This window comes from Halyomorpha halys, unplaced genomic scaffold, assembly GCF_000696795.3.
Source record: "Halyomorpha halys isolate HHAL.00 unplaced genomic scaffold, Hhal_1.1 Scaffold222.1, whole genome shotgun sequence".
Lineage (NCBI taxonomy): Eukaryota > Metazoa > Arthropoda > Insecta > Hemiptera > Pentatomidae > Halyomorpha > Halyomorpha halys.
The window spans coordinates 412195-436566 of NW_027115668.1; the positions used below are offsets into that span (position 1 = coordinate 412195).

The 24372-nt window shown below is 29.9% G+C and overlaps 1 protein-coding gene and 1 long non-coding RNA gene across 2 annotated transcripts in view; one reads left to right on the forward strand and one right to left on the reverse strand.

Moving 5' to 3' along the window:
- The window catches only part of kek2 (kekkon 2), a 610704-nt gene that overhangs the window by 58247 nt on the left and 528085 nt on the right, over nt 1-24372 (reverse strand). The window lies entirely within an intron of this gene.
- On the forward strand, nt 7114-9753 carry LOC106679809 (uncharacterized). The gene is made up of 3 exons (XR_001343029.1): nt 7114-7245; nt 7346-7417; nt 9646-9753. It is a non-coding gene; the product is annotated as an uncharacterized lncRNA (long non-coding RNA).

Genomic DNA, 24372 nt, shown 5'->3' on the forward strand with positions numbered 1-24372 from the left:
AGATCAGCTGATCATGTGTATATATAAAGATGTGCGGAACCCAATAAAGGATAGTATGTTAAAGCAGTTCAAACGTGTTACATCTTATTCCTTCTTCTCTTTTTTGACATTTGACTTTCGCCGATACTTAACTTATATATATATATATTTATAAAATTATCTATTCAAAAAATTAAGAGTACATAGACAACGGAAAATATATCCATTTATCGAAGCAAACATACAGTTCAAACTAAAAAACATTTGTAACAAAATTGTTAAAAAAAATTCTCAGTTACATGAGAGGGTAAATTTGTTAGTACATTTTTCTAGGCCTACTTGAAATCTCAATTACTCGTTTAACTTTGACTCATATTTCTGGTACCGATGTAACGACAGATTTTCCCCTTATACAGATAATTACAGTAACGTATAAATTTGTTTGATTTGTAGGCGATAAAAAATAGCTCGAAATTTATTTAAACAATTACAAACATATTGCCTTATTTTAACTTTTAAATTCGAATTTTCCCAGTAAAATCCGATCCGTGCCACTTGTTATATTTAACTTTAAGTTGTTTGAAGTGATAAACTAATTGTTTAATGTATATGGTTTGCTCCCGATTTAGAACAAAACCTTGTTTGCTCTGAAACAATAATACTAACCATTATACAAGACAATATCAACGCAACGGATTGCCATACAATACAACGCAAATTACAAATTAACCGATTCATTTGCACGCCAATTCTATCCGAAACGCACCATTATACAGTTAGAAATTATTGCGTAGGCCGTGTACGTCACAAATTCAATAGATTCGATAAATTGCGGATGACAATTAGAAAAAATTATTGAATGGATTAATTATAAATTAATAAATAAACTTACTATTTGTAATGGTAAACGTCCTTTCACGGCAGTTTTCATTTTTATTTATTTTTTTTAATCATTTTCTAATTGTGTGTCTCCGATTTGTAGGAAGGTTGTAAATATTTAAACGATAGACACTTGTCAAAATTGACCACAAATGTATTTATTTAGGTAATATACTAAATAAATAGTTTTTAGAATAACTAACTACTGTACTAATCTAAAAATCAATATACCTATGTATATAAACAAAAAATATATAATTAATTGGTAAGATTTGAATATTTTATTCGAGATTTCTTGAAATCTTTTTTTTTTTTTTAAATCGTCAAAATGTTTGTGGATGTGACTATTAATTCAATTTGAAAGATCGTCCGTAATTTAGGGTTGATTCTCAAATTAGACTATCTTCCAAACATTCAGAAAAAAATGCTATCTTCCTAGTTAGATAATTAAGTTTTCACTATACCTTGAATAGTAACTAATGCTCTGTTTTTTTTTGTATTCCATCTTCAGTAACAACATAATTAATTCCAGAATTGTATTCAAGCAATAAGTACACACATAGAAAACAAAATAAATTTGTATTTATAAAAATAGTTCAAAACAAAAAATAACACTTGTGTCGTTCATGTTGAGGATAATGTTAGGATTGATTGGGATGCCAGCTGAGTAGAGAATGGGATTTAGGGTACTACCTTGAGGAACTCCTGTGGACTGAGGCATTATGCCTTAGTTAAAAATTATGCAGACTTCTGCTCACCCATGAAGTAAAAAATTTCCACAAAGCTCCGATGTTAGTATTGTTTGTAGCTTCTTTTCGCCGCAAATCTTTTTATTAGTAAGTTCCACTACTATTTCTATTATAACCTCGGAAAAGAGTGGGTTCCAAGCTTCAATTGGGCTTACGATATTTTCCAGAGGTCTTCTCCCAAGCTTTTCTGGTATTTCCTTGCTCCGTACAATTTTCACGTTCTTCCCTCGTAGAACAGTGCTTGATTTTGTTCCCTTTCTTGGAGGGTCATTGTTGTTGGAAAGTTCTGCTTGAGACGTGCTAGGTTGTTCCCCTAAATCAGGAGTTCCAGGATCATCAGCACTGAATTTACTTTCTGAACTATCCTGTACTGCTCCTTCTCCATGCACGTTACTCTCGTCATCATTAGATTCTCCATCTATAAATTCTTACGTTTCATTATTTTCGCCATCGGGTGTTTCTTTCATGGTCCATTCATACACACTCCATTGTATAGCCAAAAAAAGCAAAGCAAATGAAAGCAATTGTTAGAGGTTATGTTCATGTATTTTTATGAAATGCCAAGTTCATTAAAACAGGAACCTATCTACACGCGACAGGGATTGAAGGACGAAGCTCGCTCTCCCCAAATGATAGACACAAATGTGGAAGACATTCTGGGGTCAAAAGTGTCCTAGAAGAGATTACTTAACAGTTAAATTTAATTATATAATATAATTTAATTTAATAATTTTTACAGATAATTTTTACTTTTCAAAATTTTTTCTAAACTCTTTATCAATATTAATAATTTGTTTAAATTAAACGTTGAATATTTGTTATATAAAATAAGTTCAATTATTATTTATTTTACTAACTAAATGTTTGATGTCCTTACACTTTTAGCTGTTTGGTTTAGAAAAAAAAATTAGAAAAAACGTCTTCGGACTGGCCAACAGAAATGACGTAATGTATAAAAATTTATAATGATATATTAGTTTTAAGATATTATAATTTGAATATTCAAAGTGCTGACCATTTCCCTTGTTTACTGTATGCAGCTACGATTCTTAGTTTTCGAGATATTTTAGTTCAAATGTCCAAAAGCGAGTTAATATTTCCTTTCTGACTCTATCGTTTCTACTTTTCGCCGCTATATCTCTGTGTAGCGTTAAAATACAATTTTCAATTATAGCTCATTACAAAGAGGATGAAATGCTAAACATTTTCCGCCCTAACAGTATGCAACTTTAATTTTTAGTTTTTGAATTTTTTTTTTCTAAATGCAAAACACATAGAACTTTGTCCTCCGCTTCGGTTTCATCTAAAGCGTTTTCTTATGTCACGAAATCAATTTATGAACATCAGTAAAAAAGTTTCAAGACTAAATTTTCATTTAGAAAGATTTCAGTTAAATAGTTAAAGATATTAGTTTCATTATTTAATGCTCTTTGGCAAAACAAAAGATATACTAGGATAATCCAGGCCGTCAAAAATATTCGTTTGAAAATTTTTAAAAATATTTTCCTTATTTTATTTTATTAATCGTGAGTTTAAATCATCACTTATTGCCTAATTAGTATTATTATAATACTGTTTTCATAGGTTTTATATTTTATTATTATTTCATAATACATGATTTCTCTTATATTTAAGGAATAGAATGTCTACATCACGTATAAACGAGTGTAGTAAATATTTCTTAATTTCTTATTCTTAGTAAACATTTCCTTACAATTATTTTTGTATCAAAAAGAACTGTTTTTGTAAATTTTCAATTTCAATGATACATTCCGAGATCTTCTTCTGGCATTTCCTTTCTTTCTGCCCAACAGTTCAATAAATTAGAATCACTTAAGGTTGATTCATCAAAGATTTCCTCCATTATATTTTTATATTAAAAAATAATAATTATTATTATCATTTAATTTTGTTTTCTTTCCTTCATTATTTTGCTCTCTGTCCATAGTATAAATGTTCACTTAGAAAAAAAATGGAATTCTCCCCAATAGATAATGAATGAAAAGGAAACAACACTCTTATATTTACTAATTAGATTACTAAAACTACATTTTTTATCTCCTACTTCTTCATTATCAAAAAATGTTTGAATGAGCCATAGCCGAGTTAAAAGAAAACGAGAAAACTTTGTAGGACTTAGTACCATAGAACTGTGCATTCAAAGCTTCAGTATAACATTATTTTATCTGGAATATATTTTTCAGGACTATTCCATGCAAAGTGAAATTCTGGATAAAAAAAAAAAAAGGAGACAATATTAATTTTTAAAGATAGAAAAAAAAAGTTTATATCAGTACAACGTTTAAATGAATATTATATGCATCTAATAATGTTTAGCATTAAATAATAAATGATAAATAAACGAATATAACTATTAAATCATCTATCATGTCATGAATCATTAAGTAAAGAACTAATAAAATGAACTGAAAAAAAAAATTACAAAAATGAACTGAAGATAATTATCAAGAAAGAACAATTAATTTTTATATACATACAACTTTTAAATATAAAAAATAATGGGGGGTGGGGTTGTAGATTATTAGGCGGGTTTCCTGCATACTTTTCTTTTTTAATTTTTCTAATTTACGTTTTTGTATAAATCTTAATTATCTTTGAATGAATTCATCTGTGATGTTATAGTTTACATATACATAAATCATATGTAATACATATTTGTGTTATTATATTTAATACATAGTTACATATTTATTATAAGTTTATACCAAAATGCCCTTTGAATATCTGTTACTAACCACTTTTTCCATGTTGGTAGTAGAGGCTGGTATCAAGAGTTAGGGTGGAAAGAAGAGATTAGTTCTGGTGGGTATTAAGGTAATGGTTTGGCCACAGCACCCCCAGGGGGAGCCGGGCAACTTTAGGTCCTGCCCCACTGGGCCCCACGGCTCACTGGCCCCATCCTCAGCTCTTATATCTTCTTGCCTAGAGCTAAGGGCCTTTTTCTTCATCTGCATCATCATTTATCCGTAATATGTAGCCTGGTAATTCCTTCATAAATATCTGTTTATTGCTAGTATGCAATAACAAAGTTCAATTTTCACTCTCTCTCACGCAACCACTTTATCTGAATCAATTTCTCCCCATACTTGTTTGCTTTTTATGATATGATTTCATCTGCTCATTTTTTTCATAAACACTTAACGAGCAGAAATAATTTATTGTATTTACTAATATGAAATCTTCACATAATATACGATGTTTCTGGGAACAACATAATTTCAATCATTTAAAATTTAATAATATTATATTAGAGTGTAAAGTGAAAAACAAATTTAAACATACTTAAATAATTAATTTACATTTTTATGAACTAAAAATTACGGTACCCTCATCACACCCTATTATACAGGAATTTTCCTATATGACATTTCTTTAAAATTAACATATTGGTAAGTAAACGTAAAAGCAGACTGTTGACATAAGGGCTTTGAAAACATTTACTATCTTCTTTAGTTAATCATCTAAATATAAAACCTAATAAATTATTTTCGTTAGATGTCTTTTAGGCAAGAAATCTTTTAAATATTTATGATTTGAAACAATCCTGACTGAACAGATTTGGACTTAAGAAAATAACAGTTTTCGAAAATTTCGACCAAAATGGACCCCTTGACATCGGTCAGCAATATTGATTAATTTCATTTTTCTTTAAGATAGAGAATATAATATATCACCGTGCTATACTTTTAGTCTAAATGCCACTACTTCTTAATACATAACTGCAAATTGGACAATAGTCACAATAATAATAAAAAAGTACATATATATTTTTTAACTATAAATATTATGAAAGAAATCTTTTGAAAATTCTCTTATCTTTGACAATCTATTTTTAAAAAAAGTAAACAAAAGTTTGTTCATCGATTTTAATCATTAATTGTATATTTTTAAAAAATCAGTACACGAAAATGACTTGGGTTAATCTTTAATTGAATAAAAATGTTAGAACTAGCTGTCTCATATTTCTATATCAACTATTACGGATAAATTTTATTCTATTTTATTTTTACTTTGTTTTCCTAAAATTGTGTTAATGAGTTATTTCCGTTATTTCAATATTTCATTTTATAAGCAACTTTATTTTATTTTTTGTTTTTCACTGTGACAGCCTTGAGAAGAATCACAGCAATAAAATTCATAAATGTAATATAAATTGACAAAAATCTTCTTTGAAAAATAAAACAATTTATTTCAATTACTTGCTTCTCGAGACCTCTTATAAATAATTATTTATTTTAGATTCAATTTAATAAATTTGAAAGTCTTTCAACATTGTAATTTCTACGTCAATTGCTAAGATTTAATTTAGCGCTTGCTAGCTATAATGGGAGATACACTTGAAAATTAAAGGGTCTAAAACGAGAAGGATTGTATAGAAAATTGGATATTAGACGGCTCTTTAGCCTAGGAAATACCTGAGGCATTATAATTTAATCTAAAATATATTAATTAAAAGTTTTTAGCCGCATTACTCGACCCTCTAGAACAGCTCGTCGAGAAAAAAATTCAATCAAGTTCCGTGTTAACGAGGACCAAGCTCACTAATTAGAAACTAAAATAAAACACGAAGTAATTAATTAATTCATAATGCGTCGTTAAGAAGAATTCAAAACATAAAATTATTTCGACCCACAAGGTTGATCATCTTTGTTTATTATTATTGCATAATTTAAGTCTTTAATTAAAACTCAAAACAAAGAATCATTTAAAACTAGGAAAATCATTCTTAAATCTATAGAACGATGCTTTTTCTATGAAGTATAGATGTCAACTTTTATTAAAGACAGAATTCAAGTACATTCGTATCTTGTTTTAATACTATTTTCTAGCACTAACAATTAACAATAATTATATTTATTTTTGTAGATATAGCGTGAAAAAATTGTTCTATTATCACAACCACAAAGAAAGAATTTTAGTAAATTTAGTTTTCTTTTATTTCAGACCATAACAGAATGTCAAGACTCAATGGTCCTAGTAAAAAAGTGGACAACAAAAAATATTGACAATTGCAATTTGAATTTAAAAATAAACAACGTTATTAATTTAATAATTAGAATAGACAAACAATGCGAGTTGGGTAGAATAAAAAAAAAAAATGTTTTCAATGCTTAATCAGCTCAAGAGGTAATTATTATATATTTTTATCGTTATGTTTTGTACTCAAGATATCTAGTTTGCAGTTTTTATTTATTCTATTATTATTTATAAAAAATTAATAACTATAAAAAAAAACATTTTTTTTTCTCTTAAGTTACAATTGTCAATATTTTTGGTCATCAACTTTTTTTACACTACACTGGTACCGCAATACTTTTTTTATAAAAAAAAAATACAAAAGATAGTGAAATGTACAAGATAAAAGATGATAGAAATAACAAACCACCTGATATTGCTATAACTTTTAACAACAATAAAAATTTAACAGTGCAATACAAATCGACCACAATGAATTCACATTTATTGAAAACATGAGGGAAGTATGGAATAATGGAATAAGATAAAAGGCATAATTTTGAGCTGCACAAATTCATACTCACTAAATAAAATTAAAAAAAAAAAAAATGTTACAATGAGAGAGTGAAAGAAAAACGTAGAGCATTTTCCCGACCGGAAGGTATGTGTCCACATGACTTATCTTTACTTCCTTTTTTATTTCCTAAATTCGCAGCTTTTTCGCTGTATTGAGATTCTGAAAAGTTTTTTTTTCGGCCCAGATTAATAAGCTGTCCTGATAATTGTTGAACCGCTGATCATAATTGGCAGAGGATTTTATAACACAACTTGAGGTTTGTTTTTAAATATATTACAGTGATCTTATACTGGCACAAAAAATTATTAAATAATGTAATAGAGTCAACAATTTTAATTGGCAAAGTCAAAATTGCGGTTAAGCTAATACCAGGTATGACGATGATACCAACAGATATGCCATTCCAATTCAGAAGGATGCAATTTCCAATTAACAAGAACGATAAACAAATAGAATGATCAATCATTTACAGCATATGGACTGACTGTGGCAAATGCAAATTTTCTATTTGACAATTAAAATCTATATCTAATAAAATGCAAATTTTCTATTTGACAATTGAAATCTATATCTAATAAAATGCAAATTTTCTATTTGACAATTAAAATCTCTATATGTATATTAGAAGAAAAATAAATAAATAAAGTGAACATAATTAAACTAAGTAAAATAAATTATATAGAATATTTACTATCTGGAAATAAGGATCTCCGAGCCAACTCTATCCCCCACGCATGAGGAGTAGATTAAGGGCCTTTGAGATCCCAGTGCAGCCCTCTTACCACATCACTAGTAATGAGCCAGTGGAGGCTGAGTAAGTGCACTAAAGACACTATCACTCTACATTAGCGGAGCACCTGGCCATTCCCAGAACTCCTATCGTCGATTTTGTTTTACAAAAGGTCTGTTAGCCACTGCCATTTCCACCTTCAAAGTGGATTGTAAGGGACTGAAGAAGGATTGAGCCAAAGGATTAGGATGATTAGAAAGGATTTTATGGAATTTTCAGAATTTGGTTGGTATGAGGTGATTGTGTATTAATAAAACTGTATTTTTATTGTTTTTACCTTTGTTTAATTATCAAATAAAAATTAAATTATTCCGGGACCCTCTTTTCATCTCTCAGAAATTCAGAATAAATAAATATCCTAGTGAATGAAAAAATAATTTAATAATAATTTTTTGAGCTCTGATCTACGCCTAACACGTGGGGGATAGAGTGGGCTCAGGGATCCTCAGGTCGATTGTGTAAATATTGTATATTAGAGTGTAAATGTGACTAGAGACTATTTTATCATTATGTTATTTTATTTATTTATTTTTCATACAGATAGTTTGATTATGTTCATTTTTTTTATTCTTCTGTTTGTATATATTTTATGAGTGTTGTTTTTTTAATTCATTTATTTAATTTTATTTTAGTATGTATGAGATCATTCATCACTATTACCTATTGCCTACAACTGTGTGGCAGATTGTAATATCTATCAATGAATAAAAAGTAGTATATCTAAAAAAAAAATAATAATTTTATAATTTATTGAAAAACAAAATGGATGAGTTTAGTGATGAGCACTGTATATCGACGATATTCAAGGTTTATTTTCGCCAAAATTCTTACAAAACAATTATTGTTCTAATTACAACCTTTATTGCTGCCTTCCGAGTAGAAAGGAATGTTTAAGGTGAAAAGTTCCATCATAATAATTTTTATTCTCCACACTCACGTCCGAGGAATGTCGAAAATGCTAGACACATCATAGATAAGAAACTTAAATAACATATCTGGAAAACCATATATTCGTCTCTCAATTTTCGATAGAAATCCACTTAAAATTCTGAAAACCTCTTTGATCGAGTCTTTAGAGGTATATAAATGTGCAATTACTACTCAATTTGTAGTTTCACCTTTAGAAAACCCCATAAGAATGTTATATAAGAACATGAGAGCTGGAAAGGCGGGATAGCGACGACGGATTTATTATTTAAACTAATTGTATAAATGAATAAATACTTATCAGGAAAAAAAAAAAATGAAAAAAAAAATTCCTTTGAGCCGTTAAAAGGAAAAGTGGTGTCCTTATGTTATCATAATTTATTTTTATTCTAAAATAAACATATTCAATTAATTTCAGCGTCAACATCAAATGTTTTTAAATAGATAAATATACTTCAGACTGACTAATTTTAATGAAAAGAAACAGGTTTGACGTATACCATTTTTTCGATCTACGGTCAGATACAACAATAATAAGATTATACAACCGGGAGAACCACAATGGGCCCAGAAAAATACTCTGAACTTCCAATTATCGTCTCATGTTATAAAAACTCACAAAGACCTAGTTTTAACGTAATACAATAATTAAATATGCAACTTTTAATGGTAATCATTATATAACTATGCACAAACCCACACAATAAATTCCAATAACAATGAATCATTGCTTGATGTACTTAATAAAATGTTTGATTTTGATTCAGGCTAAAAACAATTTCTTAATGGTATCTCTACGAACGTAAGATAGATGGACAAGAAAAAGAAATGAAACAAATTCGCAAACATCCATTAATATAATTGGAACATCTTATAAAGAAAATGCTAGGTATATATTTCTAATATTTTTCCGTTCCTTCCAATTATATTTCTTCTACTTATGTACTGACGAGTATTGATTGTTTATATTATGTCATAAATTTATTGAAATTCGATTCAAATTCAATTTCTTAACTTATTAGTGCCAAAATATTTTTTATACTCATGTGTTTGATGAATAACAATATCAATCGGTGAAGAGAGTAATAAATCCGATGCAAGTTTTCAGACTTGAAAAAATAATGAGATTTCTAATAATGATATTATATGTAAAAAAATATATCATAAAATATAGAGTTTAATTTTTAAATAAATCAATTGGTACCCATATTAAGTCTCAATACTCTTTAGTATATCTTCAACAGTCCAACGTACGGCCAATTCGGCTATCCTCAAGGGCAATCTTAAATATAAATTTTCACCTTACATCTAATTTTATATCATAGTTGATAGTGTTAAGTTGATCTAGAATTAAAAGTTTTAAAAACTAATGTAATTGTGACGAAATAGGGTAATTTGACTTGCGATTAATGACCTGCGGGGAATAGCCTGCAAAACATTTTTAAATAATTGAATGTGAGACGAAAATTTATATTTAAGATTGTCCTAATGATCCTTCCATTGTATCCCAATCCCTCCAATCACACATCACCACCCTCGAAGAATGGTGCTAAAACTGGAGGATTAAAATAAATCCTACCAAATCACATTTACCCTTCGTCGTAAACCTTCGTCTTGCCCTACAGTATTTTTTAATAATACCCCACTCATTCCTGTTGAACAGATCCGTTACTTAGGACTAAATCTGGACAAACGACTGACATGGAATCTTCATACAAGACTGAAAAGACAGGAAACTGCTCGTCGATTCCGACTATTTCAACATTTACTAGACAAACGGTCCAAACTTCCAATCCATTACAAAAGACTGATCTACATGACTATTATAAGGCCTATTTGGACATACGGAGTTGAGCTATGGGGTTCCACTAAACCATCTAATTCCTCTCGAATCCAATCCTTACAGTCCAAAATCCTTCGTAAAATCCTTAATGCTCCTTAGTTTGTCACAAATCAAATTATCCATCAGGACCTCAATGTCCCCTATGTTGCCGATTTGGCCAGAACCAGATACCAATCCTGCCATAATAAACTTCCCAACCACCCTAACCAACCCGTTTCTAACCTGGCTTCTCCTTCACTACCTAATAATCCTCCTAGACGTCTGAGAAGAAGATGGCCTCGAGATCTTCTCCTTTAGAAATGTTTTTGGAGTTCTATCAATGGGTAGATTCTCCACGTTTTATCATGTCATAATATCACTTACAGCAAATTTACTTGATGTGTAAATATGTATACAGTTGTAAATATCAATAAATAAATCGATAAAGATTGTCCTGAGGATGTCCAAATTGGCCGAAACGTTGGACTGTTAATGATGTAATGAAGATATTTAATATGGAGACCAATTGATTTATTAAAATATAAATAGCAGTCTCAAGAAACTGAAAATATTATATATAGAGTTTAATGTTTTTATACAAACTATCTATTGTAGCAATCTCCAGATTTATTCGGTTAGTTACCTAATTATAATGTACCCTAAGGTTTACACAATATTGAAGCGATTTCTCTAAAATTATATTAACAGTTAATTGCCACCAGACTTAGTGTAGTATTTATAAACGTTTAAGGAAGACCTTAGTAAACGTTTTCTTTAAATGCACACAGTTTCTCTTTAAAAAAATATATCCTTTTAAAATCACCTCTTTATCTACAATAATCAGCCTTGTCAATAAATAGACAATTCATAAAAAAAAAAAAAAAAAAAGAAAAAAAATTGTGTTTCTATTTCAGTCATTAATTATAATTTTATTAAAGTGGCTTATGATTTAGCTAAAATAATAATAATAATGAGATAATATACGACATATTAAAAGGTTAACGAGTATTTTTAGTTCAATAAAAAAAAAACAAAGTTTGAGTTAAGACTCCACTTCTCTGGTTGTCTCACCAAAAGTAAATTTTATTTTATTTTTACTATATTCCATTTCCTCTAGGACTCCCTCCACCTTTCTTTTTATATGATGTCCTCGTCCTTTTCAGAAGGAAATGGTCTGCAAAAGATGATCGGTTGAATCGAAGCGGTAGGATCTCTGCTCTGACTAATTAAGGCACCTCTTGTTGAACATATATAAATTAAACTAACTAACTATTTCTCATTATAATGGTTGAGGGTAATGGTTTTATATGAAAGAACTATGGTAGGTGTTGGGAAGAGGGGTGAAAACCTATTCGCTCGCAAGCTCTTACCCAATCGTAAAAGTAGAGTCACCGAACTTACCTTTGATTTGTTTAATACAGGATGCGTGAAGCGCTTCATACAGTATAAATTAACAAAAAAAAAAAAAAAAAACAAAGAAATAACAAATGAAAACTATATTTAAAATTAACATAAATATCTAAATTCTACTTAAGTCCCTTTACGAATGCTAACTGTGAACTGCGGTGCTATGTTGTCCTTCCATCGTCTACTGCTACTCTGACTTCTGTGATAACACTCTAATGTTACCCTGAGATAATGTTCTCTGTGGTAGTAAACGTGTATTATAATGTTGGCACCGCGACCAGCGAACATACTATATATTAAATCCAGCATCTTTCTTATCACTTAAACTAATTTTAATTATTAAATAATCAAACTATAAACTAATGTAAATAAACATACATAATTCTCTTTTTAACAGTAGGCATCCCGAGATTTATTCCTTTGGTCCTCTACAAACTTATAGTCAACCCATAGGTTTACAAAATCAACATATTGATCAGTTAACTAAATTATGTTTAGAATTTTTGTTTTATTCAACACGGCTAATTGCTTTAGGGCCGTATTTATAAACGTTCCTAAGGAAGACCTTAGTAAAGGTTTTTTTATACACTCACCTTTAGTTTGTTTTAACAAAATTATCAGTTTGTAAACACTCCTTTCCTTTCTAAGAAATCAATAGTTCTTACAAAAGTCTTATAAATATAGTGCATTTTTAATACGAAAATTTTGTTAGGGAAAGGTAAAGGCGTATATTTGAGGAAAATTATAAATAAAGTCTTCCTTAGAAACGTTTATAAATACAGCCCTAAGTGTCAGGACTAGTCGTGCTGACTCTTCAAAGATATTAAAAAGTAATTGATTTATTAAATTTTTTGGGTTTATGACAATTATATTTTCGTTCTACTTTTCACCGGAAAAAATTATATTATTTTTATAGCATCTCGAATTTTTTTTTATTTAAAGAATTTTTTTATTTTTACATATTTTATTAACTTCTTTAACTTCTATAACTTTCATTCAGCCTTTAATAGTGTTCTATATTAGAAGAAAATTGCTGCATTTTGTTGGAACATAAAAACATGTATTTTGCTATTCAACCCTTTGCATTTCAAAGCTCCACTAGCTTTGCATGAAAATCAGCTACAGTAAACTTCTCTTGCCAGTATTGAAAGTTACAATCAAGTTGTAAGAGATTACAATAAAAATACCTTATACAAATATTTTCTATACTTGGAAAAAAAAACTCATACATCAATAATAAACAGACGATATATAAATTTATAAATATTTTTCTTGATTAGTTATTCAAGTTTTATCTAATGGACCGTTTGTTAAAACAACAATAATTTGAACTACGACTCATGAAGGGTTATGGGTTCAGTATTTTGTATGGAATCAATGTTTTTAGAAAAACGGATAATAAATTAAAATCTGTACAACTACAAACCCATGAATAGTCAGGGGAGAAGAACTTTGTAAGGAAGTACGTTACTAAACCTACGGTTGTGCAAGGAGTTGATTTTTTCAAGATCTCGCTCAACCGCCAGATTTTTCCCCAATTAAGGGTGAGCAACTTTATGAGGCTAGGTGGACGCCGGTAGGCTCCAGAACCTACGGTGACAGTGTAACAGTAAATTATTAATTGCCACAGTCAGATTCGAACCCAGGTCCTAGGAGTGAGTTAGTGCCTTGTCGCTGTGGCCCTGCGTTCCCTTAAAAGGAACACACAATTATTGTTCATAGAAATCTTGTATGTTTTTCTTTTATTTTCTTCTTTGATTCACTATTTCTTAGAGAAAAACATACATAAATACTATAGTCAAATCTCTATTCATCTTAATGCCTCAGAAGATTATTATGTTATAAACATCAAATTTCCTCAACAAATCCGAATTACACATTTCCTTCAATCTCGAACGTTTGTTTTATGAGATATTAATTATTTTTTAAAAACTATACAAATAATAAAGGGTTTCTAGCTGTTGTATTTCTCAAAGTACTTTCGTTTCTTAAATTCAAGTCTTGTGACTTTTTTATATTTATTTATCACCAGATCAGCCAGAAGGCCCTTATAAGAACTAGATTCATTTTTAACAATTATTGAATAAGTTTAACTAATAAAAATGATTTAGTATAAAAAAAATAATCTAAGAAATATTAATAATGAATATGTAATTGAATAATGAAAGAAATAGAAAAAAAATTAACCACAAAATAAATAACTGACATATAAACCAAAAAGAGTAATTTAATAATGAAAGTTATCAATAAGCATTAGTATAGGTTTCAGTATTTGAGATGAAGTTAAATTTCCCACATTTTAAGTTACCACAGTAACCTTATCTACTGGTAACTGGAAATGAAATTTTTCTAAAACTTTGACGATGAATGATTTCAGATGATCATGATCAAATTATATCGGTTAGAATTCACGCAGTGGTTATTTTCTGCGATTCATAGGTCCTTGTTTTGAAAGTACTGGAACAACAGTACATGTAATGTTTTTTTTTTTAAATGAGAATAGTTTTTGTTTTATCCTAGATTTTCTATTGATGAAAGGATTCAGCGTCGCCAAATCAAGTCCTGTGAAGTTAAGTTGTGTGTCAGGTGACTCCTATGTTTGGCTGAAACCTTCATGAGGTATAAGATCAATCGAAGACTTTTATAGGCGATATAAAATAACCTGAAGAGATGTCCCAAGGGTCCATCGGGGATTGGTGGTGTAACAAGAGGCACAAAATTGTTGACAAAGTGAATGAACTCAAGTTTAGAAACTATCAAGGCAACGAAATAGAACAAAAAGCGACGATACCACACTCCTCCTTCATGGATGTGTTCTCACGTGGAGTTATATAACTTGGTAAAACAGAGAAAGAAAAGAAAAAAAGAAAACAGAGGACCGTCCGCCCCTGGAAAGAGGATTACTTCTCTTACTTTAACGACAGTTGTTACCCACCTTCTTTCTACTTTTCTTACTTATTTGAAGGCAAGAAATAAATTTTTCCGTTACTTTTGAAGGGTTGGAGTAAATCTTTGTTACACCATATGAGGATATGAGATTCTGAATCAATTGCGTGATGCTTTTTATTAGAGACCGATAAAAAAGTTTTTTGTTTTTTTATTTAAACTGTTTAATTCAGATAATCTTTAGGAAACATTATCAGAAGTAATTTATAGTACTAATGCTGGTAAAATTATTTATGTATACTATACGATAAAGGGGAAAAAATAAAGGGTTTTAAATAATATAAAAGTACGTAATGCTTGATAATAGAGAAAAAAACTAGTGACTATAAGATTTGCCCGATTTGTCAAATATTTGCCAAAAAAGTTTAAAATCTTTCTAAGTAGTTGTTAATAAAAGTTTGACTATTGGCTAGGTGAAATATATGTTATTAAAGAATACAATATCTATTCAGATACTGGAGAGTAGAATTTAAATATATGTTGATATATATAAAGTGGAATGTTGTACAGTTCTTTATTGCTTATGTGGATTCAATCACATGTAGGGGAAAAAGTCTCAAAATATCTTTTCATTATGTTAAATATACTGAAAAAAAGAATGGTGATAAACTTGACATATAGAAAAAGGATATTGCAAGTTTGTTTGTCCCTTGAAGTTGTAAACAACATAAGGTGTTTTCTTGATTTGGCTAATATATATATATAGGATTTACACAAATAGAACTCGGTTACATTGGAGATTCATTAATTTAGTTAAGCCACCATTTAAATAATTTGAATTTTAAATATCATACAAACTTTGTAAGATTATCCGGCAGATAATTATTTTTTCTGGTCCTGTTGCCGTTGGTCAACCCAGTGGGGTTGGTAGGCCTCCTGTCTTGAATCACAATCTAAAACCTTTGGTCAAGAGATAGTGTACTCTTGAGAAGTACTGAAGCTTCATTTTGGTTGTAAGAATGAGAGTTTTATTGATCATAGGGATTTACATAACTTTAAATGTAATCCACAAATTTTGTGGTTTTTGGTTTTGTATGCGTATATAAATATATTATTATATTTTAATTTTTTTTGGTAGGTAAAAAAAGTATTACAAAAGTACATGGAAAATCAGAAATATTTGAAAAAAAATTCAATGCACTGAATCATTCCTAGTAATAATTTATTTATTATTTTCTTGGAAATTGAATAATTCTTTAAATGATTACCTCATAATTGTTTTTTAGTTCCTTTATGGGGATTGAACTTATATACAAACGAAATATCAGGGCTTTTTTAGAAGCGTTTTAGAGAAAAATCTTCTTTGTCAGTTTAAAAGGAACAATTACACATTACATACCCGATTTGATACAGAGGCTTCGTTTGCTATTATATTATAGTTTTTTTTAATTATATTATAAAAGGTGTATTATATTATATTCACTTATACTTACTTATTATGGGAGTGGATAGCTCAGTGTTAAAGCACAGTGCTACTAACTCCAAGGACCCTGTTTCGAATCCGGCGTTGGAAGATAATTATTTTCTGTTTCATTTCATGAGTCAACCCTGTGGGTTTGGGAGCCATACGGTATCCACCTGGCCTCATAAAGTGGGTACTCCTAATTGGGTAAAAATTTAAGGGTCATGTGTGGTTATAACTTAACTTCCTTGTACAACGGTTCGTCTAGTAACAGTACTTCCCTATAAAGTACTGCATCCCCGATCCTTCATGGTTTGTAGCGGTACACATTTAATTTTTTTTTAATACATGTTTATATTTATTATAAATTGTTTTTTCTGCATATGTGTACATTTTTCATGATCGTAATCATTAAATGTGATTACATTAATTATTTATTCATTCTGTATATTTGTTTAAATTGATATATCAACTGTTTTCATGAATTATCATTCATCAATAAAACTAGAGAAATAAAATTAATTCATTAATATACTGGAAACGTAACCATTAGTTCTTTTTTTTAAAATTAAAATTAGCAATGTAAATTTCAACTGCTGATTAATAATAACAATGTTACACTTTGCTCATAATTATATTTTGTTTGTCCTGAAGTAAACATTTTATGTTTAGAAGAAAATATAAAATTAAAAAGTCTATGAAAGTTCTCGATCATTGAATTAATATTTTATTGTATTATTGGTCCTATTTGATATTTCAGTTAATTAGTTGTCCAATGTTACATATATTAAAATTAACATATGAGACCACGTTCTTTAGCTGAGTGGATATTACTGCTTTTATTAATAGTTTGCCAAACGACTTCATATCAAGGAGGAATAACACGATTCCGTTGATGATAGATTCTACACCGTTAACCTAAAGCTGCTAAGGCGAGATTAGCATATGTATTAGATATGTATACTAGTCTAGTTAGGTTGAGCATCCTACTGTCTGGCATATCTCTCAATAGTCATATGTTGATTAATAATTCATAGATCCATTCTAACGTTTATATGTACACAAAAATTATGGTTAAATTGTTTGGACAAAAAAAAAATTAAGTCTGTTAGTAAATCGTATTTATTTAATATTTAATTTGCTATTAGCAATAATGGCTACACAGAAGTAATTAAATTGAAAATTAATATAGTAATAATCAGTATGTGTTCAACGTTATTAATCTTTTAAAATACAAAATAAGTCAACTAAAGTTTTTTAGAATTAACTTTATATACTTAATTAAGTGAATCCTTCTTCCATTGTAATGAAGTTTTAGTAATTTTTGTCCAAATATTAAAATCACTACACCACTACAGTTATCGACATATATCCCCATAATGCACGATGAAAGACCCAGGGCTACTGACACACTCTATTAGTCTACGCTGTAAAGTTTTAGCTGCAAACTAAAATAGACTTAGTCACGCAACTATTTATATATAACTTGTGCATGCAATGTATGGAAATTATGAACTGGTGTTAGGGAAATGGAACAAACTATTTAAAACACTACAGAGATATATTAGTATATATGACAAATTTGTGTAATTTCATCAAGTTATGTTTCGTCATCTAATAAATCAATAAAAGATAATTATAGCTTCAAGGCTTTTGTATTATTCCGGGACTTGTTATTCAGAAAAATAAATGATCTTTAGAAAATTGATAAAGCTATTATCTTGACGTTTTTTTGTTGTGAATCATTTGGTAGATATAAAATTTAATAATTATTATCTTAATGGGTGAGTTGGTAGCTCATTAGTAAGGTAGTGAACTACTAACTCCAAGAACTCGGCTGTGGCAGATAATTATTATCTGTTACCTACAACCGTTGAGTCAGCCCGGTGGGCTCAGGTGCACTGTAGGGTGCACCCAGCCTCATAAAGTGGGTACCATTAGTTCAGTGAACATCTGACGATCAAGAGTGATTCTTACCAAATCACTTTGCACAACAGTTGGTTTAGCAACATTACTTTCTTACAAAGTACTGCACCCTTGACTCTTCATGAGTTGCAAGGTATAGATTTTAATGTATTTAATTATCCTAATGGAATGTATTATTATTTTTTTTTTGGTAATCTTAAAGATTTTCTTCTTTTTTTATCTTTTTTGTTTTTCATTGTAATTCACTTACTTAATAACCAACTGTAAAAGTTTAGAACTACCATTTCTTTTTTATAAAAACTATACCAAAATGAATCACTTGTTTACACATATAAGTTTTTTCTCTACTCTTTCTAAGCGTTGACTATTAGTGAAATTAGTTGTTTTAATATTAGTTAACCTTGGTATACAAAAGTTAATCCTTTTATCACTAGTAATCTGTTAGAGTCCTTAGAAAGGGAGCTCTTGGTATCTGAGTGAATAAAAGAGTGAATGGTGGTGCAGAGCCTTAGAAGCCCACTACAAGAGTTGCCTACCTCCATTGATTCGCTTCAGGGAGCCGACGGCCCAAGATGAAAGTCTATAGTCTTGAGTAGATGCCTTCAATCAGGTATAATGATTAGCAACTAAGTGGAAGGCAAAAGAGGCCCTGCTTAATTTCCTATATACCCCTCACCCTATCTCAAAGCCTTCTCAACCTATCGGGAAATCTCTACGCTGTTTCCTCTTCCACCCTTCTCTTAGAAAAGAAAATAAGAGTAAATTATTCCGTGGTTTCTCTTAATTGAGGTATCAACAGTTTCAATTCTATTTAATTTTTTATCAAGACTTAGTTTTTTATTTTATTAAGGTCCGTTACATTATAAAGTATTGGCCGTTATCATATTTCAGTTTTTTAGTTCACATGAACACATGATGTCTAAGAAAGAATTAAAATTAAATCTTTACTGTTACAATCAATGAAGAGTCAGGGGTACTTTGTAAGGAAGTATCGTTACTAGACCAACTGTTGTGCAAGGAGGTGATTAGGTAAGAATAACGCTCAATCGCCTGATATTTACTCAATTAAGGCTAGGTTCAATCTGGAAGGCTCCCGAGCTCACCTGGCTGACTCAAAGGCTACAGGTAACAGATAATTGTTATCTGTCACTGCCGGATTCGAACCCGGTTCGGGTCTTTTGAGTTAGTAGTCCATTGACTTACCAAAGAGCTGCCTACTACCATGATATCTATCTTAATTATAATATGATGAAATTTATAAAAAATACTTTACAGCTAGAAAATACCTATTTTAGATATAGAAATCCAGTACTAACCGAATACCTTCATTCTTCCAGATGCGAAATGCACTTCTTGAGTACTGCACTCCTTTAGCTATACCAAAAGTAGAAATGGGGCAGGATGCCCAAAGGAGGGAGTCCTTACTATAGAAATCACCAATGTACAACCGGAACATAGCTTCTAAAATGTTTTTCATCATGTCAAAAAAAAAAAAAGTATGTTCTTAGATCATTAATTTTCCTTAACCACTATATTATTTATACGATTCAAACAGTAGTGATATTTAGGGGCTAGAGATGTGCTGGTCAGTAGTGAGCTTATCGAAAACAACTTATCTTCGGAAAGAACTTTTGATCAAAATGCACACGGTCACTGAGTCTGTCTGTGTAGTAAGGGGTTGGCTTGGTGTGGGTCCACTATTCCCTCGGATCGTTCCGCTCCTTCAAAAAATTTGTCATTATTAAATTAATCAAAGATTAAAAATATAGTTCTCCCTGGACATTTATCGCAAATCATTTTTCTGAACAAGTTGTTGGGAAATTTTGAACTACCTATGATTGATTATATCATTACTTACCAAATTTGACGAATTATCATTATTTTGTGAATCATAATTATAACTAAATATTAATAATCGATTCCAGTGATTTTAATTACTGTTATTAATCAGGGATAAAACGAAGGGAGGTGAAGGTGGCATACCCATTATTCTCTTTTAAAGGGAAAATTAAGTTAAGCTATGTATAAACTAATAAGCTCAGGTTTATGTTAAGATTAATAGGAATATTAGCCGGTGTAATCTAAACTGAAACAGAAGACGATGAAAGGCTTACACTCCTCTTCCGTCCTGCAGTTCAGCAGGCCCGCCATTTTGGCTTCACATTTCTTAGTTACATTATATTCCTTTCTCTAAATATTCTTATGACAAGTTTGGTTTTATTGTTGCAGCTACTACTTGCGTTGTGATTTTATACTTTACTTTTTATAAATCTGAACATAAATATCAAATTTCATATGGTGCTTTAATAAAATTTAAAAAAATTAAATTTTTTTAGAAATTTTCCTAATTGATTGAAATAGCGAAGAATTAGTACACAAGATTCATTGATTATAAAATTAAATAAAATTTTAAAATAAAAACTCGAAGCTAGAAATTTAGATTCGTGGAAAAAACGGATTGTAATTTATTTGAATTTTTCAGATCTATGTTATCTAACATACTTTTACTCAAAACGGCTCTGGTCTTGATATGATAAGGAAGGACATAACAACATTCATGAGTACAACTGAGCTAATAAATGAATTTACAAATAACAACACAGACGAGGGAAAATTTCTTTTGAATTCCATTAAACATTTCCTATATACTATATTGCTATATTGTTTTCCGTTAAACATTTCTATATGCTAAAATACTTCAACAGTTTGATTGAAACTGATTCATTCCATGATCTTCCTATGAAGGATACCGTGTTCTCTATACCTCTGTCTACCATATGCTTATAAATACTAAATTACCCTTTCTTTGAAGGTATTCTTGTTGAGAATTACAAAAATCCTGGAATTATATTATATCCTCTTTCGTCTTTGATTGATCTCACTCCTATGCCCATTCATTTTAGGATTTTCAGAATAAAATGCTTCAAAGTACTTCAGATTTATTCGCCAAGTATATAATATGAATTCTTCAAGGAGAAAGACACATTACTGAGAAGTCTGTCTTTGTTTCCAAGAATTCTTGTATTTATTATTTCAGTAACATTATTCAATTGAAATAACCTTTTATGTCCGAGATTTAACGGATACAAAGACGTTCTGTAAAAGGTTATTTTATATTTCAAGAAGTATGTTGAAATATCTATCCTTTTTATCTAGAAACAAGGGAAGAATCCATTTTATTTGTCTACCTTAAAATAACATTTAAGCTAAAGCTATGAAGGGCTTGAAAACTCCCTCTAATCCGATTTAGAAGGGCGGATTTCCTAGAAAATCCAATGAGCGTCAAAGACATGTGGTTTCAAGGCTAATCTCTGGAGTGGAATGGTGGGGATTTCTTGAAACTATATCAAAGGCCCGATCCTATCAAGTTTAAGGGAAATGCAGCTATCATATTTAAACGGATCCCTCTGTTTCATGAGAGCTATTGTGTGGTTCTCATGAAAGTCATAGAATTCAAAATAACTTTTAGTCTGCGTAACCTCAACGAACCTGAAGAGACACTTCTAATCATTCAGCTGCCAGTCCGATTTTAAAAGGATTTCCACGTTGGGAAAGATAAGTCTTACAGTTAAGGAACTGATATACCTTTTAAATGAGAAGAATTATGTAGCCTTATGTAAATATGTAAAAATAGCTCCGCATTATAAATTCGATTTTTCCTGAGTTGTACTCTAGAAAGATATGATTTATTCCGCAATATTGCCCAAATATATCGCGTTACTAAAACACACTTCATACTTATCATTACATGATTCAATGTATAAATACCACCACATATTAACAAAGATACAAAAAAAAACTTTTTTCCTACTTTTTTCTTTTTCCAAACAATAATCCACCTAAAAACAATATTTTTATTTTTTTACCACTTTATTTTATTTTTATAAATATATATTTTTACCCCTCCTTCTCTCATCAAGTTTCATTACATTTTCCTTGTTCATTCTTTTTTTTCTCAATCCTATTTACGACATTCTTTTCCTCATTGCTCCCTTCTCAACATACGTTCAATCCGTTACACAAATGCAAAGCAAACTAAGATAAATCATCAATAAATATAAATATAGAAATAAATCAAAAATAAAATATCCACAGCAGTAGAACAATTAATATTTGGCTTATGGTAGACAGAATAGAGTTCCAGTGAGAGGTCACTAGGAAAAAAAGAATTTGTCAAACGTAGCAGTTCGGTGAGGTAGAGGGTAGATATCTGATGGACGGGATCTGGTAGTACGGGATTGGACAGAGGATTTGAAGCGTAGGTTTTATAGGATATAGTAGGGGCGCTGAGTTCTAATTACTTGGATTAGGATGGAAGTTAGTAAATAGCAAAGTTTTGATTTGAATGTAAAAGTAAGGGGTTAAATTGCTGTGTGACCCAGCTTTTGGTTTATTCCAAACTTATACATAATTTATTTGTATTACATATTTTTGAAAAATAAAGTTTACTTTATTCCTCACTGGAATGCACCTTATACTAAAACACATAAATATCCACAAGTTGGCCACCACTGTCCTTCATAATGACCATAACATCCCATTTGTCCCTGACCTAATTCCATCGATTTTTTTAAAATACAACTCAGTCATCATCTTAATCCCTTAGCGCAGTCACCGTCCATTTTCAACCATCCCAACAACTATCTATGAAGAATCAAACAGCAATGGTCTGGAGACCTTTTTTAGAAAGCTATATTGTAGGGTAGATTCTCCACTCAAGGTTGTGACCAACTTAAGCGGCGCGGTTGAGCGAGAAACATCGGGATCTTTAGGAATTTTTTTTTTTTTTATGCACAAGTAGACGGACAAACTCGATCAAGAGTTTTCCAAGCAGAATGTAAAGTAAATATTGTATTTAGATTTAAATATCTTTAAGATTTTATTTTACTTGAAGTTAAATATTTTTTCATTTTTATTCTATTTACTATTTTTTTAAATATAAATTATATATACCTCTAAATATGATATGATGTGCTCTTGGATATCTATTTCTTATGACCCATATATGAAACAGATTTTAATAATAATAAAACAAATATTGTGTTTTTCATTTACCTTTAACTAAACGAAATTAAAATGCTAAGTTTAATAAATAACATTAGAGTGCTCCCAATGGGTAGTTTCTTTACACGCCTGTAACACTCCATTTTAACTAAGATCAAATTTACTGAATGTATTAATTACTACAGTTGTAAATTTCAATAAAAAAATTAAAATAAATATAATAAATTGATTGCAAAACTAAATTTAATTCGAAAGGCCTTTTATGTATTCAATTTGTTTTTATACCATTTCATCTATTGAACTGAATGGAAAGGAACAACCTTTCAAGAATAGGGCATTAACATTATCAAAATTTCAAAGATATCTGTAATCAAATAGATAACCCTGAGTTATTCCAGATCAATATGGAGCCATTTGATCTCTATTCAAAGGTTCCAATTTCAAAGGTATTGATGGATTGTAGAGAACTCAGTATTCAGAATATCTCTGAATGATTTGTACTTTCAGAAAATTGGTACATTTAGTAAATTGTTTTTTTGTTGTACGGTTGTAATTGAATATGTACATGCACGTGACTCCGATGGAAGTTGCTATGTAATCATGTGTTTGCCCAGATAATAATTTTTTCCCAAAACGAAGAAATCAATACATAGTACCCGAGAAGGGGAAATATAAATATTTATTTCCTAAGAGTAGCAAGCAAGAGGGAAAATTATATTCTAAATATGAAAGTGAATTTAACGGTTTCTGTTTGTAGCCTTTGGACTGGTACCAGTGTCAAAGGCCTAATGAAACGCTCTACTTCGTGAGCTTGTAATAATTATCGATCCGTTTTATAATTAATTTCTCTGATCACTTTTTGAATATTCATGCGACACAGGCAGGAATGAACTTTACAAGTTTTATTAAATGTTACATATTTCACAAACAGGTATTGAAATAAAACAAGTATATATGAATATATGAATAATTAGAGATACACACCTA